Here is a 16,070-nt window from a genome sequence, read left to right on the forward strand (position 1 = left end):
CTGTGATTGGACCAGTCACTTCTGGGATAAACAGTAGTCCTACCAAAGTTACTTTCCATGACAATCAGTCCATGTATTAGCTGTGTTCATCCAAGAAAGGCTGATAGTGACTAACAGTATTATCAGTAGAAACGAGGACATAACTTATTTTTCCTACATTCTTTGCTTCTTTAATTATTGTCTTTATTTTATCTTTCTTTCCATTGAAGAGTAAAAGTGTCCTCCATGAAGGCAATATGAAGAAAGTAAAGAAAAGGCCTTTACTTTCTTATTTCATATTTTTATTCTTTTTTTTTTTTTTTTTTTTTGCTGAGGAAGATTAGCCCTGAGCTAACATCTGTGCCACCCTTCCTCTACTTTATATGTGGGTCACCACCACAGCGTGGCTGATGAGTACTGTAGGTCCGTGCCTGGAATCGGAACCCACGAACCGGGCCGCCGAAGTGGCACATGTGGAATTTAACCACTATGCCATGCAGCTGGCCCCTTATTCATTCTTTATTTGGATGTCACAAGCAATATTCTTCATTCTATAACATGCCTCACAGATACACCAATTTATTTGCTTTTCCAAATAACTAAATCATTACATTTTAAAAATAAAAAATATATGAAATTCTTCTAAGAATTTAGGTACTAGGTTTATGTCATTTTCTATATATATTGGCAAAGTACATTAAAATTTTCTAGACGCCACCAGTTTCTGATGAACAATACAGTTATTACATTGGTTTTCCATAGGTGAAGGAATAATTTTAATTTAAAAACTATATGAAAAATTTAATCAGTGTAAAACTATATTTGCATTTGTGGTAAACTGCCTTTAAATCAAAGATGCTCAGGAATGGGATATAATTAGCTATTGCCATAGTAACAAAATACACCAAGGTTCCTCTTGAATCAACAAAAACGTTTCCACCTGATAAGAACTAAATTAATTGATATGCAATACATATTAAAATTTTGCATTCTAATTGATTTTTCAACTATCAAGTGTCGGAAGACAATTCTGCATGGAGTCTCTGTGCCTCTTAAATCAACTTTTGTTGTGGACTATTTCCCAGGATGCTGGGAGATATCCCAAACAGCCTTGAGAAACAGATAGTGTCTCCCTCCCAGAATGAGGGCAGATCTGTTTCCCAACTAGTGTAATAAAGATGATTTCTTCCGCTATTGCAAATGTTGCACAAGTTTGCTAACACCTTGTTCATAAAAGAGATTTCTTAAGCTCAGAGTTCCTCAGCTGTGACATAAACCACTGTGTTTGCAGCATCCACCTGGGTCCCTTAGCATCACCCTCATGGGACTTAGGGGGCAAGAGAAACCAAGGCAGATATGAAGCTCGTGCTGTCTGCTGTGTTGTGAGTAATAAAGTCCTTCATCTCTGACCCAAGAGTCTCCCGTCTGCCTGCCTAAAACTGTGGCAAACTAACTTGCTAGATTGCAAGTAGGGTAAAATCTCAGACCCTTCACAGTTCTTGACATAAACACAGTAGATGCATAATAAATGCAATAGATGTTAAATAAAGAGCCCAAGTCACTATATATAACTGAACTCCATTATTTATTATGTAGATTTACAATTTTCTTTAGCAAAAGTATACATTACAGTCTATACTTCGTGTTAGACACAACTAAAACAAAAAATACTGATTATTTTAGTATTTTCCATTCTGACATCTACATACCTTATTTCGATAAGTGACTGCTACTTAACAAGTCTCAATCTCCTTGGAACATGGTAGACATAAACAAAAAGTCATATTTAATACCCAAAAAAAGGATTGCATTTCTAAGAATCAGCAGATTTAACTGAATCAAAACATAAAAATAGTGACACTATGGGCTGTTGTTTTCCTGACATTGTTCTATTTTACCAAGTCCCTTCTGGAAAAAACACATCAATATGAGCCATTTGATGAAAATAATGACATATTAGATTTCATTTGGACAATCATCCTGAAATATTATAGTTGGAGAGTATCCCATTCTACGTAATCCCATTATTTAAATGTATTTAACAAAAAGCACTGCTTTAACTATCACAACTAGTGAACCAAATTACACCAACCACGTTTTCTAACTCTCTCGAAACTGATGATGACAGAGAAGAGCAAGGCTCTTGAGTAAGATACCACGCAATGTAAACTGTAACATAAAACAAATACTTAAGTCAATAAGCAGGAAAGAAAGACAAAATCCTGACCCTCCAGGAAAAAAAATCAGAAAGAGATTTCCCTTTTCTCAAAATTCTAAAAGTGATCACTCTAACCACTAAATTAGTTTCAACACCACTGACTCCTTCAAAGCCTCAATTTAAATTTTCCCCCCACAAAGCCCTTAAAATATTCCATTTTCCTTGAAAATTATGCAAGTTACAATAAGGCTTCTATCAAAGCAAACACCTTCCTCTGTACTAAACGGCCATTTCTTTAAATCATTTTGAGACCCATTTTGAGCTACCAGGAAACTAACCACTAGATCGACTGATCATCATTGATTCCAAACACCTGCTGCTGAGTGACGCAGTGACCCAAAATTTCTGAAACACATTACAGAGCTTCACTTTTAGTGGTTGCTACTGGTTCCTCAGTAAGGAAACTTGAAAGCTGTAAGTAACTAAGTTCTCTGCTCAAGTACAGAGGGAACCTACAGTCAGTGGTAGAATGACGGCAACCAAAACCTACTCTGACAGCAGAGACGTGGCATTTGGCTGCGTAAAGCTTGCCACTTGGGTGAGTTTTCAGCATATTCATGGCCAAAGGAAGTGCTGCTTTCAGGTACTCAACGAAAAAATAATCTACGTCATAAAAGAATCTGCTGAAGACTTTGGCACAAAAAGATCACTTTAAAGAAAAGGACTTCAAATGGCAAGGATGTGTCACTAACATGAATCACAGGCAAAATGTTGAAAATTTTAAATATATTCATGGCCTTTAATTTTTAAATATATTAATAATTTAACAGAGCATCTTATCTTTTATTTATTTTTTTTTTTGTGAGGAGATCATCCCTGTGCTAACATCTGCCAATCCTCCTCTTTTTTTGCTGAGGAAGACTGGCCCTGGGCTAACATCCATGCCCATCTTCCTCCACTTTATATGGGACGCCGCCACAGCATGGCTTGCCAAGCAGCGCGTCAGGGTGCGCCCAGGATCCGAACCTGCGAACCCCGGGCCGCCGCAGCAGAGCGCGTGCACTTAACCGCTTGCACCACCGGGCTGGCCCCTCTTATCTTTTTTAAGGTGCATATATTTATAGAAGTCACAATCAAGGGGGCTGGCCCGTGGCCTAGCGGTTAAGTGCACGCACTCCGCTGCTGGCGTCTGGGGGTTCGGATCCCAGGCGTGCACCGGCACACTGCTTGTCAGGCTATGCTGTGGCGGCATCCCATATAAAGCAGAGGAAGACCCGCACGGATGTTAGCTCAGGGCCAGTCTTCCCTCAGCAAAAAGAGGAGGATTGTCATGGATGTTAGCTCAGGGTTGATCTTCCACCGGCGCGTGCACATGCGCGCACATACACACACACTAAATAAATAAATATTAAAAAAAAAAAAGATGTCACAATCAGTATTATGCCTGCTAGTTTGTGATCTCCTTTTTTTTTTACCTTATTTCAAATACTCTTCCCAAGAATGAACAGAGTACAAACACTAAACAGAATTGTTTATAGAGTAAAAATGCTAAACAGAGTTGTTTAAAGAATCCATATGTCTTGAAGATTACTTTTAAAACCTAACATCAGAAATGTTACCAATGGTTAATTCATTCACTGAATAGAAAAATACTGAAACTATCAGGCATAACTGAATCCTCAGTCAGGTAGCTTTTACAGTCAAGTCTACAGTAAGATAAATCACTGTAATTTCCTCACTTGGAATGATAGGCACGCCATATTATTTCTTTCTAGAAAATAGAGAAAGGTAACTTTTTTACCAAATGTCCCTCAGCACTTAATTTACATAGATCCATCCACTAAATGATTCCACTTTTCAACAGAAAAGTTGAAAACTTCATAAGCCTGGAGGGAAAAGAAAACTACCATGAAATGTTTTAACTGCTTTTGGAATTAAAACAATATAAAATAAATCAGTTCTTCAATGATGTTAATATTATCTGGCTTTTTAGGATAGAATTCACTGGGGATGTTGAGAATATGAACAACACACCACAATGTCAGACTTCTAGTCTAACTAGCAGACTTGCTAACTACCAGGTTGCTTTGAGTCACACTGTGTTTGGAAAACCCCATTTTCCTAACTTAATTTAACTTGAATTGTTTTTGTGATGGTGTTGTTTGGTTTGCCTTGCTTTCATGGGACAATGTACTGCTTGGTATCTTCAGTATTGCAGTTTATATGAAAATCAGATGTTCCTCACTTTCATGAAGAACAGAAAAAGGTGACAAAACTAAATTAGGCAGGATTTAAGTTAGTATAAGAATGAAACTTTTGATGAGACTATCAGACATGAAAATGGATCATTGAGAAAAACTGGGAAACACTTTCTGTGGAGATTTTTTTTTTAAGTAGACAAGATTATCATCCCTGTGAGATGGCTTCTATAGGGGGAGCCCACAAACACTTGAATGGACTTTGAACCACTCAAGTGCTTTTGCAAGCCTATAATGGTGACTTGGAGGGTCTTCAAAGGAACTAAGAGCAACTTTCTCAATAAATAAAAGCAGAACACAGTTCCAGATCACCAAAACTCTGCAATGCTGGTTTTGTGACCTTGACTCAGAGTCACTGGGATGTACCAGGAAACCACAATTCTTGGCGGATGCACATTTTATGTGCAAACGTTTACCAGATGTGAAGTTCATATGATCTATGCTGCAACAGAAAAAATGAATTTGCTGTGTAATCTGACATGCCAGTTCATTCTGTGAGCCAGCAGGTAACAGGCCTGGTCTCATCTTTAGGCAGAGCCTATGAGGTAGGAATTTGTCGCAGAGAAAACTTCTTACACCTTACCCCCATCCCCAATTAAAGCCAATCCCATATGCTTGTTAAACCTGAAATTCCACCAAGAAAGATTTGTTTCTTTAGATTAAGAATTCTATCCCTGTTAAAATGCAAAGTCCCTTGGGAGACATAAACTGTTATCAGTTATTTATATTTCAGTGTAAATGATTTCAAGTCCTGTTTGACAGCTGGTTTTGATAAGAATATACGAAGCTTGGTTGTTTAGATTATAAGCGAGAGGGAAAAGTCTTCAAGAGATAAAAGTTAAGAAATGAATAACTACTTTACCACTATTATTTGTCTATTCATTCGACAATATTTATGACCACCTACTATTTTTCAAGCAATGTGCTACGTAAAGATGAAAAAGCATGTTAATGGCTTCAAGAAATGTAGGGGGGCCCGTCCAGTGGTGCAAGCAGTTAAGTGCACGCGCTCAGCTGCAGCGGCCCGGGATTCACCGGTTTGGATCCCAGTTGCGCACCAACGCACCACTTGGCAAGCCATGCTGTGGTGGCGTCCCATATGAAGTAGAAGAAGATGGGCACTGATGTTAGCCCAGGGCCAGTCTTCCTCAGCAAAAAGAGGAAGATTGGCATTGGATGTTAGCTCAGGGCTGGTCCTCCTCACAAAAAAAAAAAAAAAGAAACGTAGGGTCGGTGGAAAGATGTCCAACATGCAGTTACTATAGAAGAGCAGAGGTGGTCATGGAGGTGTGTGCAAGGTGCAAGGAAAGTTCAGAGAAATGAATACCCAAATCCACCTGGCAGAGAGGAGATGGGCGAGTTTTCCAAGAGGAGGTATAGTTTGACCTGCGACTTGCAGAAGAACCAGGGATTTGTGGGGAACCTTGGGCTAGGAAGATAGTACCTGATTTTGCCTGGAAACACTAAAGAGCAAGATGTGCTGAGTGAGACAGCATTTCTAAAGTAAAGATTTCTGGAGTGAAGTACCTGTGGGAGGTGAGGGGGGCAGTGTCTTAGCTCAGGCTGCCTTAACAAAATATCATAGACTGGGTGGCTTAAACAAAGGACATTTACTTTCTCACAGTTCTGGAGGCTGGAAGCCCTTGATCAGGTGCCAGAATGGTCGGTTTCTGGTGAGACCTCTCTGTAGGCGAGCCACCACCTTGCAAGCTGTGTCCTCATTAGGCCTCTTCTGTGTGTGTTGGGGGTGGTGCAGGGCAGCTCACTGGTATCTCTTCTTATAAGAACACCAATTCTATTGTATCAGAGCGCCACCCTTATAAACTCATTTAACCTTAATTATCTCCTTAGGGCTTAACACATGAATTTGGAGGAGACAATTCAGTCCATAGCAGGCAGTGAGGGAAATGAATGACAATGACACAGAGGGTACTAAAGAAACAAATCATGAAGAGCCTTTTAAGTCAAGTGAAGAGGAATGGACTTTGTCTTTAGAACTCATTCTAGGATTCCACAGAGGGCTTTTACGGAGGGAGTGTGACACATTCTGGTTCACATTTTAGAAAGCTCACAATGACAGCAAAAGGGAGAATGATGTACAGGAAATTAGAAAGATCACTCACTGACAGGCAGTGAGGGCCTGATGTAGGACAGAGGGAGTGGGAACAGAGTTGAGTTATTCAGGAGTTAAAACAGGCCAAGTTTGATTGATTATATTAGTGTGGAGGGGAGAAATGAGAATGACCCCGGCCTCTGGCTAATGCATCTAGTAGATGGCAATGTCCTTTCCTGAGGTAAAGAACTCAGAAGGAAAATCAAATTCGTTTGCTGGGAATGAAGGAGAGCAAATAAAAACTTCTTAGTTTTATAAAAATCAGTATAAGCTTCCTATGAGGTATGTACATATGGAACTGGTTATTTGGCAGCTGAATATATGGACCCACTATATGCCAGGAACGGGGTAATGGCGAGATGCAACTGATGCTTAGCAGAGTGAGTGGATGTGGATCCTACTCTGGCTTACTATTTGGTTTTGAGTGCCAAACACTGAGATTTCAGTCCATTAAAACTCTTTGTATTTGAACAAAACGTAAATGTCTAACAGTACAAGAGTAACTAAATAAATGCTGGTTCATCTATATGATGGAGACATGAAATTCATGTTACAAGAATATTTAATGACATAATGAAACAGAGACATGAAATTTATGTTACAAGAATATTTAATGACACAAAAAAACAGTAAGAGAAAAAGCGAAACACAAAACCATATAGCAAGCTCATTGTATAAAAATACATATCTTCCATATGTCAAAAATTGTTACCTCAGATAGTATTACAAATATGTAATATTTTCATTATGTTTTCCCAGTTTTTCTATAAACAGCACATATTGTTTTAAACTCAGATATAAACTTTTCTTTAAACTTGTACATGCTTTTAGGCAAAGCTAATATTTCAAAAGGAGGCTCTCTCCCACCACCATCAGAACACACAACTGAATTATCCTCCACCAATCAGGAGAAGTTAGGAGTATCAAATATATACAAAATTGTAGTGCCTTATAACAACAAAGGTTTATTTTTTGCTCTTACTATATGTCCACTATGGGCTGGCTAGGGCCTCTGCTCTACATTCCTCATTTTTGGACTCATTCTGAGAAGCGTGGCAACTTACCATGGCAGAAGTAAAGAGCTCTGGAGGGGGGGCCGGCCCTGTGGCTTAGCAGTTAAGTACGTGCGCTCCACTACTGGCAGCCCAGGTTTGGATCCTGGGCGCGCACTGACACACCGCTTGTCCAGCCATGCTGAGGCGGCGTCCCACATACAGCAACTAGAACGATGTGCAACTATGACATACAACTATCTACTGGGGCTTTGGGGAGAAAAAGGGGGGAAAAAAAAAAGGAGGAGGATTGAAAAAAAAAGAAATGCATATTGTCTCAGTTGGCAAAATGCTTACCACAACACGGCAGCAAATGTTCGTGAAGAATTAGCATTATAAAAAAAAAAAAAAGAGCTCTGGAGGGTCTCAAACCAGCAATTAAATGCTCTAGTCCAGAAACGTATGTCAATTTCCACATATGGTTCGAACTAACATGAGCCCAGGAAATGTAAACCTACCATGTGCCTGAAACGTATTTGGCAAACAGAGCTAATAATGATTACATATAACTACAAGTTCATCTCCTCCCCGCAAAAAAATTATGGAGGGATTTTTATGGCAGTGTTGTTCAAACCGCAAACCATGACTCATAAGTAGATTGTGAAACCGCTTTAATGGATCATGACCAGTGTTTTTTAAAAAATGGAATGGAAGGGGAAATGTCAGAACACAATGCATGTAGGAAAGGTTGTTATCATGCAACAATATTTAATATACATCTATCAAGTAAATGCAGACGTGTCACAATGTAAAATGTCTTCCTGTGGGTCCTGTAAAGAAATTTTGAAAGCCATTGTCCTATGGGAGCCCCAACTGAGCCAGATATATAGAAACATAACAATCTCCATACTGGGCTCTTCTAAGCCAATGATCTATGACATTCAAGACGGGAAAACTTGTCCTTCCTCTGCGGTATCAATCTCAAAGAACTGAGTCCAACTTTTACTCTTTCTTTAATATAATGCTCTCTCAATAATAAATCAATTAAGAAATATCATGAAGTCACTTATATGTTTAGCACCTGCCAAGTGTTAAGAGTTCCATGACTTTTTATCTCTCCTAAAATAAAAAATTTCAAGCTTCAAAAGATTTTCCTTAATTCTACAAAGCCTCATTTTATTGGTTTGTTAGGAACATACACAATTCTTAAGTTAATTTAAATGATATCCTTGACCAAGATGAATGGTAATAAAATTTTTTTTTTACTTTGTATTGCTATTAACTTATAAAACATTATCATGGATGATTTTTTATCAGGCTTACTTATGCTTCGATGTTTAAAGGAAGAATTCACATTTCAAAACAGCAAAATACCTATTGTATCCAACTCCTTGCTACAGATTTAACAGTCTCAATTTTCAATATTCTACTTTTTATCTTCAACTAAGAGAATACAAATCTCTTGAAATATGCACACTCTATACGTCTGTTTATGGGAAAAGTGCAATATTTATCAATCTCACTTTAAGCTTCTCATTTCCAAAATGAATTCATCTTAACTCTTAGTTTCTATCATCCATGTGAAATGTTTATAAGTGCTTACTTAAATGCAAGACTTTCAACCAATTTCAATGTTTTCTACCCTTCCCCCAAATACACTGCCATGCTTTTTCCTACCTACCCTTCATAGCACTGCCAGTTCAAAAGCCAGCCTTTTGTTTCTAGAGGGAAAATGCTTAGTAACAGCCAAGAACAACAAAATGTCTCATGTGGTACAATCCTCTTTTACCTTCCCGATGGCTCCACTGCCACTTACTAGGTATGCCAGAGAGGTTTCCTGAGGAAAGAGAGTCAATGTGAACTAATACAATCTACCACCCTGACATTCAACAGAACCAAATAAAACATGACTAACGGCATTTAAAAGAATGGAAAATGAAAAGACCATCCTCAAAAATAAACTAGTGTGCAATTTTTTACTATACAAAAGGAAGCTCTGGTATGGAAAAATGATGAACATCCTGCATTTGTTAATAAGGAAGCATTATATTCAGTTCAACAACAGTAACTTGTTTAAAAGTGATGAGTCACAATATTCAGTTCCTTCCTGGCCCTATTCCGCCCAAGGTGTGGGGAAAAGAGGATTGTACTGGCAGCTGGACCATCTCTGCCCCAGACCCAGCAAGGCCACGAAGATACTGTAGGAATCTGGGCAATAAAACAAGCCTGGCTGGACTTCAGCATCTCCTCTACAAAACCAGGGGGCGAGGAAATGAGTGAGTTGAAGGATCTCTTCCATTTCAAATTGGCTGCAGTTCTACTCTCTTAAATAATTTACCTAAAATTATTTATTCCATTAAATAGAGGTTACTAATTAGCTTCTTAAAACAAACCCAAAAAAAAAAGGGTCATTCTTTCCATTATTCCAAACCGGATCTACTAGATCTAATACCTTACGAATTTTCTATAAATTAACATTTTGTAATCAAAATTATCATACCTATAACATTTCTATTACATTCAAAGAGCTCCAAAGACATACACAGTATCATTCTGATCATTCTCTTTTCATGATAGTTTTTTTTAAATTGCCATCAGTCAAAAAATAACCCCTTGAAAATGCTCCTCCTTTTTAACAAATGACAAGCACTGCACAAATCTAACTGAATGCTTGCAGTATGGTTTTGATCCTAAAATGTAGGCTTCTAAAACTATTTTACATTGTTCTCCCCAACACACAAAAAAAATGCTAGCAAATAAATACCACAGTCAAATTTTGATTATCTGCCATCTGGGATGGCGAGAGAGAACCAGTACAGATATGCTTAAGTGGTGGAGAGTGGGGGAGGAAATGTACAATTGGGCATTGGAATCTGTTTTATTCTTATAGCTGAATAAAACTATGCCTGGCATTCTGGAAATTGACAATACTGTACTTCAAATTGAGTAAATAATGAAACTTTCCTAGGAAAAATCAACCCCAGAGAACTAGAAAATATTCTAGTTTGTAAATATTTGAGTTTACACCTTGGCAAATGAGAACATTGTGCAATGTTTAAAAAAGATATTTTTAAATCCCTGCTATGTGAGACTAGAGTGATAAAGAGTCTGAATTATAGGAGGTGACACTGTCATTAAATATTTATAAAAATTCTTGCAGAAAGGATCCCTAAAAGGGATCACAATAGTCAAACTCAACATAGTATTATTATTATCAAATTTGTCATCTATAATGCAAGAAACTCATGCGGTGGGAAACTCTCGTGCCTCATTATTCCCTCCAAAGTTGGTTGGTCACAGTCTCTCATACAGATTTTAAAATTCAATGATCTAAAGCAGAAACAGCTGCACTGGACTTTGTTCATGTTGGAAAACTGACATTGCTCTAGCAAGTGCCAAGTGCAATCTCAGAATTATACTGTGTCAGACTATATCCAAAAGGAGATGCTCTTATTTTCCTACATCGTCCAAATGCTGTTCAGAATAAATTGCAAACAAGATCCCTAAATCCATATTACCCCACAGCCCAGAGGAGCACTATGGCTGTCCACACATTGCTTGTCCAAAATGTTCACTTCATAGCAGAAGTAATCAAGCAGGCCCAAAATGACTTTTGTTCCTTTCTACCATTACAAGTGATTTTGAATATTGTTAGAGTAACACTGAACGTGATCCCTTCAAACTCCATGGCCTGTATAGCTGGAGAGGTCAGAGGAACAATATTACTCAGAGCTGGAAGACAAAGGATTCCCAGAGCAGGAGGAGAAAAGGACCCTGACAGAGGTAGATGCTCCTCAGACTGAGAGGGAAGTGGTTTGGTTTGCGCAAATGAGGAAGAACAGTGTCCTCTTGGACATTAAGCAACTCTTTTCCATTTGAATCCATGGAAGTCCATGAGTCTGGGCTCTTCGACTGGATGACAGAGCAGGTCTCAGGTAGGTTACCCACTGGTAAAACCCAAGAGGAACAGGAAGTAGCCACACCCAAAAGACGTATCACTAGTACATTTGCCCAACTCCACAATCATTAGGGGAAAGTTATGGTAAACAGAAAAAAAAGTCCATACAGCAGTAAGCATGAAATTGCAAACACAAAGATGTGAAGAAATACTCAATAAAAACCAGCATCATGGAGGAAGACCACAAACTTAGCAAACATGGTAACTAAAACCCATAGAAACAGAGTTAATAACAGTAAAAAGACTACTAGCTTAAATGTAATTAATATATTTAGAGATACATGTGAGAATATTTGAATATGGATATTAATATATTCAGACATATATGTGAGAATAGTTGAAGAGGGATGTAGCTAGATGGAAAACCAAGTTGTAGAATTCTACCAGATTACAACACAAAAGAACACAGATTTTAGGAAATATTAAAATAGAATTTTGAGAAGGAAAAAAATACCAATAGACATATGAAGAAATAATGGAAGAAAAGATAAAAGAAAAGCTTTCAGAGCTAAATAAAGATTTGAATCTTCAAATTGAAAGGGTCTCATAAGTACCAAATTGCTTGAATGGGAGGAAAAAGACCTCTGTTAGACAAATATTGGTGAAAAATCATAATTCAAAGGATAAAGCAAAAAATTCTAAGAGTTTCTATGGGGAAGGAGGGTGTGGGTGGGGATGGGGAGGATATCCAAAAGAAATACAATTCAGATTGTCTAGAGACTTGTTATCACAAAAGTGAAGCTAAAAGACAATGGATCAAAATCTTTAAAGTTCTGAAGGAAAATGGTTTTGGACCTAAGCAAAGAAATATTTATCTGTGAACATTTTGAATATTTGACCATGAAACAATTCAAAAGTTTACTCTCTATTCACTGTCCCCAAAAAAACTACTAGAAGATAAAACTAACAGCCAGTTGTGGGATGGAAATAAAAAAAAAAATCAACAAAATTTGTCACCTTCCCCTAACCATTCCTTCAAAATAAACTTCAGTCTAAAATTGTTACTGAAAAAACATAACATTCTAGAAGTGAAACAAAAGCTCTCAAACTAGGGATAGAGGGCAGTGAAGATGATACTAATGATGTAAATAGGATAAGTAAATTATCTTGAGAGGGATAGATACCAACTAGCTATTAGTAGGAAAATATAAGTTTTAACTGATATATAGAAATGTAATAGTAACCATTATTATATAAATAGGAATATAACTTCCAGAGATAACTGGCAGGGAAGAAAATTAAGCAAACTTAATTCCAAAAAAAGATGTAAAAATTAATAGTGACAATTATAAAAAAGAATAAGAGAGCATGATAAAAATAGAAAACACAGTAAAATGCAAAGAAAGAGTCTAAATATATTAGCAATCATAATAAAGTTTAATGGGTTAAATTTGTCTATTTAGAATTCAGAAATCTGTCAGATTGTGGGATCTTTTTTTTAAGTCCATCTATATGCTGCTTACGAGAAACCCACTTAAAACAGTGACAGCAAATATGGAAAATAAAGAGGCAGAAAAATCATTTACTAGGTAAATGCTAATAAAACAAAATAGGTACAGCATGTAGAATAGAATTCATGGCAAAGTATTAAATAGGACCAAGAAAGGAATATTTCATAATAAGTTAGGAAAATATATCCATTTTCCTTTGAATACTTTGACATGAACATTTTCCGTATATAGATTTATTTTCCACTTATTATATCTAAAGACATTTACTGTTAGATATCATTTTTAACACTGTTGCATAATCAATGCAAAATATCAACACTCTCTCTAGTATTGCACATTTAGGATGTGTTCAATAACTTACTTATACAAGTAGTATGATAATAAACACCTCCAGAGATATTCTCCCTAAAAATAGAAAGAATAGAGAGGCAGTGAAATTGATAACCCAAGTGACAGATCCACCAACCAACTGAACCTCAGACTCAGACCCTCAGACCATCAGACAGAAAGAGAAATTGATGCTGGGAGCATGGGAACTGAATGATCTTGTTTGGCTCAACACGGACACTTTTGAAGAGCTTAGAGCCTCAACATGCTCGACCAGTTAACACCTGCTTATGCTAGACACATGTTCTTCCCTGTTAAACGCATTATCTCTATTAACAAGTTGAAAACCTGAATAACGCATTACAAACCTTTGTCTTTCCTCTCAGGATTTCTTTTAATAAGAATACAAATTTGTAAAATAAACACGAGGCCCGTGTTAGGGGAAGAAAAGCACTCTAGCTCAGGTATTAAAGGCCATTAAGCGAGGTACGATGATAGGCTGCAACCATTCGTAAGGACTTATTTGAAATTCATAATAGTCCACAGAAAACTTTGTACAGCAATTCCAGTGGGTCTTTATACCCAGCCCCCTTTTTCCTTATGTTCAAAATCCCTTCCTTCACAGATTCAGAGATGGCCAGGATTGAATATTTTTAAAGTTGGAGGGGCACAAATTTTTGTACTTTTGCTTGGAGGATCTTCCACAAATTAATCAGTACTTTGGGGTTTTTTTTTTTTTGTTTTTTTTTTTAACAGTTTTATTTATTTATTTATTTATTTATTTATTTATTTATTTATTTATTTATTTATTTGTGAGGAAGATCAGCCCTGAGCTAACATCCATGCTAATCCTCCTCTTTTTACTGAGGAAGACCATTTCTGAGCTAACATCTATTGCCAATCCTCCTCCTTTTTTTCTTTTTCCCCAAAGCCCCAGTAGATAGTTGTATGTCATAGCTGCACATCCTTCTAGTTGCTGTATGTGGGACGCGGCCTCAGCATGGCCAGAGAAGCAGTGCGTTGGTGTTCGCCCAGGATCAGAACCTGGGCCGCCAGCAGTGGAGCATGCACACTTAACCGCTAAACCACGGGGCCAGCCCCTATCAGTACTTTGAATAATTGAGCTGCAATGGTTTTTCAAGCAAGGTATAGTACTTAAGGGGGAATTGTGCATTCACACTTAACATGTTAATTATTTTCTTTAAATCAAGGAATGTTTTCTAACAATGAAACTGTAATGATAACTAAAAAGGCAGAAAAGTTAAGTTTCTCTACTTAAATCTTCTGCCCCTTCTAGATTTTACCTTTTGTTTTCCATTGACCATACTTCCCAAGCAATTATTATATACCCCCTACAGCTTCAAAAGTTCATCATTCATTTTTTTCTAAAACTCAGTAAAATTGTACTTACATCTCCATCACCAAGGAAATACTCACCTGAATATTAATGACCTCTTTATTTCCCAAGAGAATAGCTTCCCTCACCCACACTGCCACACCCCTCTCCTTTATCTCCCTCTGCTTAAGATCATACTCTCCATGAGAATCATTCTTCTTTGAGACACTCTCCTTTTACAGTACACTTGGCAGTTTTTCTTCATTATCTCTTGAAAACTATCCCTTCTCTTGATTGATCTTCTTTTAGACTTGTTCTTTTTGGCCTGCTATTGACCACTGCCCCTCATTCAGAAAAGACCACATCCTCACTGCTTCAGTGACTGCTTCTATGTAAGGACTCCAGTTCCCATGTATCAAAATATCTTTTTTCTACCTCTCCACACACTAAATCCTCCATTCCCGTCAGGCAGGTCATATCGAGCCCTTCAAATAAGCCATACCCACTCCCAGATCTAAGCCTCTTTTCATGACATATCTTAATTCGTGAAATATAGACCAGTGCTCAGGGTCTGGTTAATAAACATCAGAAACCTACAGAAATTTGGTGTGGAGTTATCTGCATGTGCAAGACAGAAGGCAAATGAGAAAAGAAATAGCTCTGAAGATCAAGAGCATATACTCCTCTGGTAAACCCAAGGGTTGAGAGTTAAAAACAGTTGTGAACCCGGCCCATAACCAGCTGCCACAAAGCAGCATTGTTGTGCAGACATCTGTTCTGACCACGCCTGTGCCTGCTCTGGTTGGTTGATGCTCTGGGCTTTCTGGTTGTTAAATATTCTAAACCTCACTCCTGTTTGTGAGCACGTACAAAACTTACAAAAGGAATGAATCACTGAACACTATACAATGCTTGGTAAGTGCCAAGAGTAAATCACATAAAACTCACCTGTATTTCTTTGAAAGAGTACGAGGCTGCCATCAGGAGAATCCTATGCTCATGGTATTTCAAAAACAGAAACAGATCAGTATAATCTGGATATAAAACTAATTAAATGGCTCCCCAATGGAGAAGAGTACCTGATGCCAACCTGGTAGGTTTCTAGTGATATGTTTTAGAATTCTGCCCTTTGCCCTGTCCAGTTAATTGGTTATTCGTAATTTGAGTGAAGAAAATGATGACCTGCAAATCAAATTTCTAGACAAAGCAAAGAAATATTTCTGACTGAATGAATGAAAGACTTTGGATTTCAAAAGATCTCACCTGGATAAATAATGGGCCAACAGCAACAAGACAAAATTCAAAAGAAACACATGAAAATTGTTTCTGGATTGTAGAATGCTCAATAGGAATCAGTTGGCTTAACAGCAGGAGGTCTGAGTCGACAAAAAGGTCTCAGCTAATGGTAAACCACAGTCATTATTGTGAACTGGCTGCCAACAATTAGTTTGCTCTTGAACTACAGCGAGAAAAGAACACGGCTACACCCTTTCTAGTC

At 37.6% G+C, this 16,070-nt stretch overlaps 1 protein-coding gene across 1 annotated transcript in view; it reads right to left on the reverse strand.

The window, feature by feature from the left end:
• Positions 1–13,308, reverse strand: part of COL21A1 (collagen type XXI alpha 1 chain) — a 165,119-nt gene extending 151,811 nt beyond the window's left edge. The window contains exon 1 of the mRNA XM_087438735.1: positions 13,271–13,308. The gene's annotated coding sequence lies outside the window, so the exon portion shown is untranslated. The remainder of the gene's footprint in view (positions 1–13,270) is intronic.
• Positions 13,309–16,070: the final 2,762 nt, after the last annotated feature.

The sequence above is a fragment of the Ceratotherium simum genome, chromosome 13 (assembly GCF_057802395.1).
Source record: "Ceratotherium simum simum isolate JZ-2026a chromosome 13, ASM5780239v1, whole genome shotgun sequence".
Lineage (NCBI taxonomy): Eukaryota > Metazoa > Chordata > Mammalia > Perissodactyla > Rhinocerotidae > Ceratotherium > Ceratotherium simum.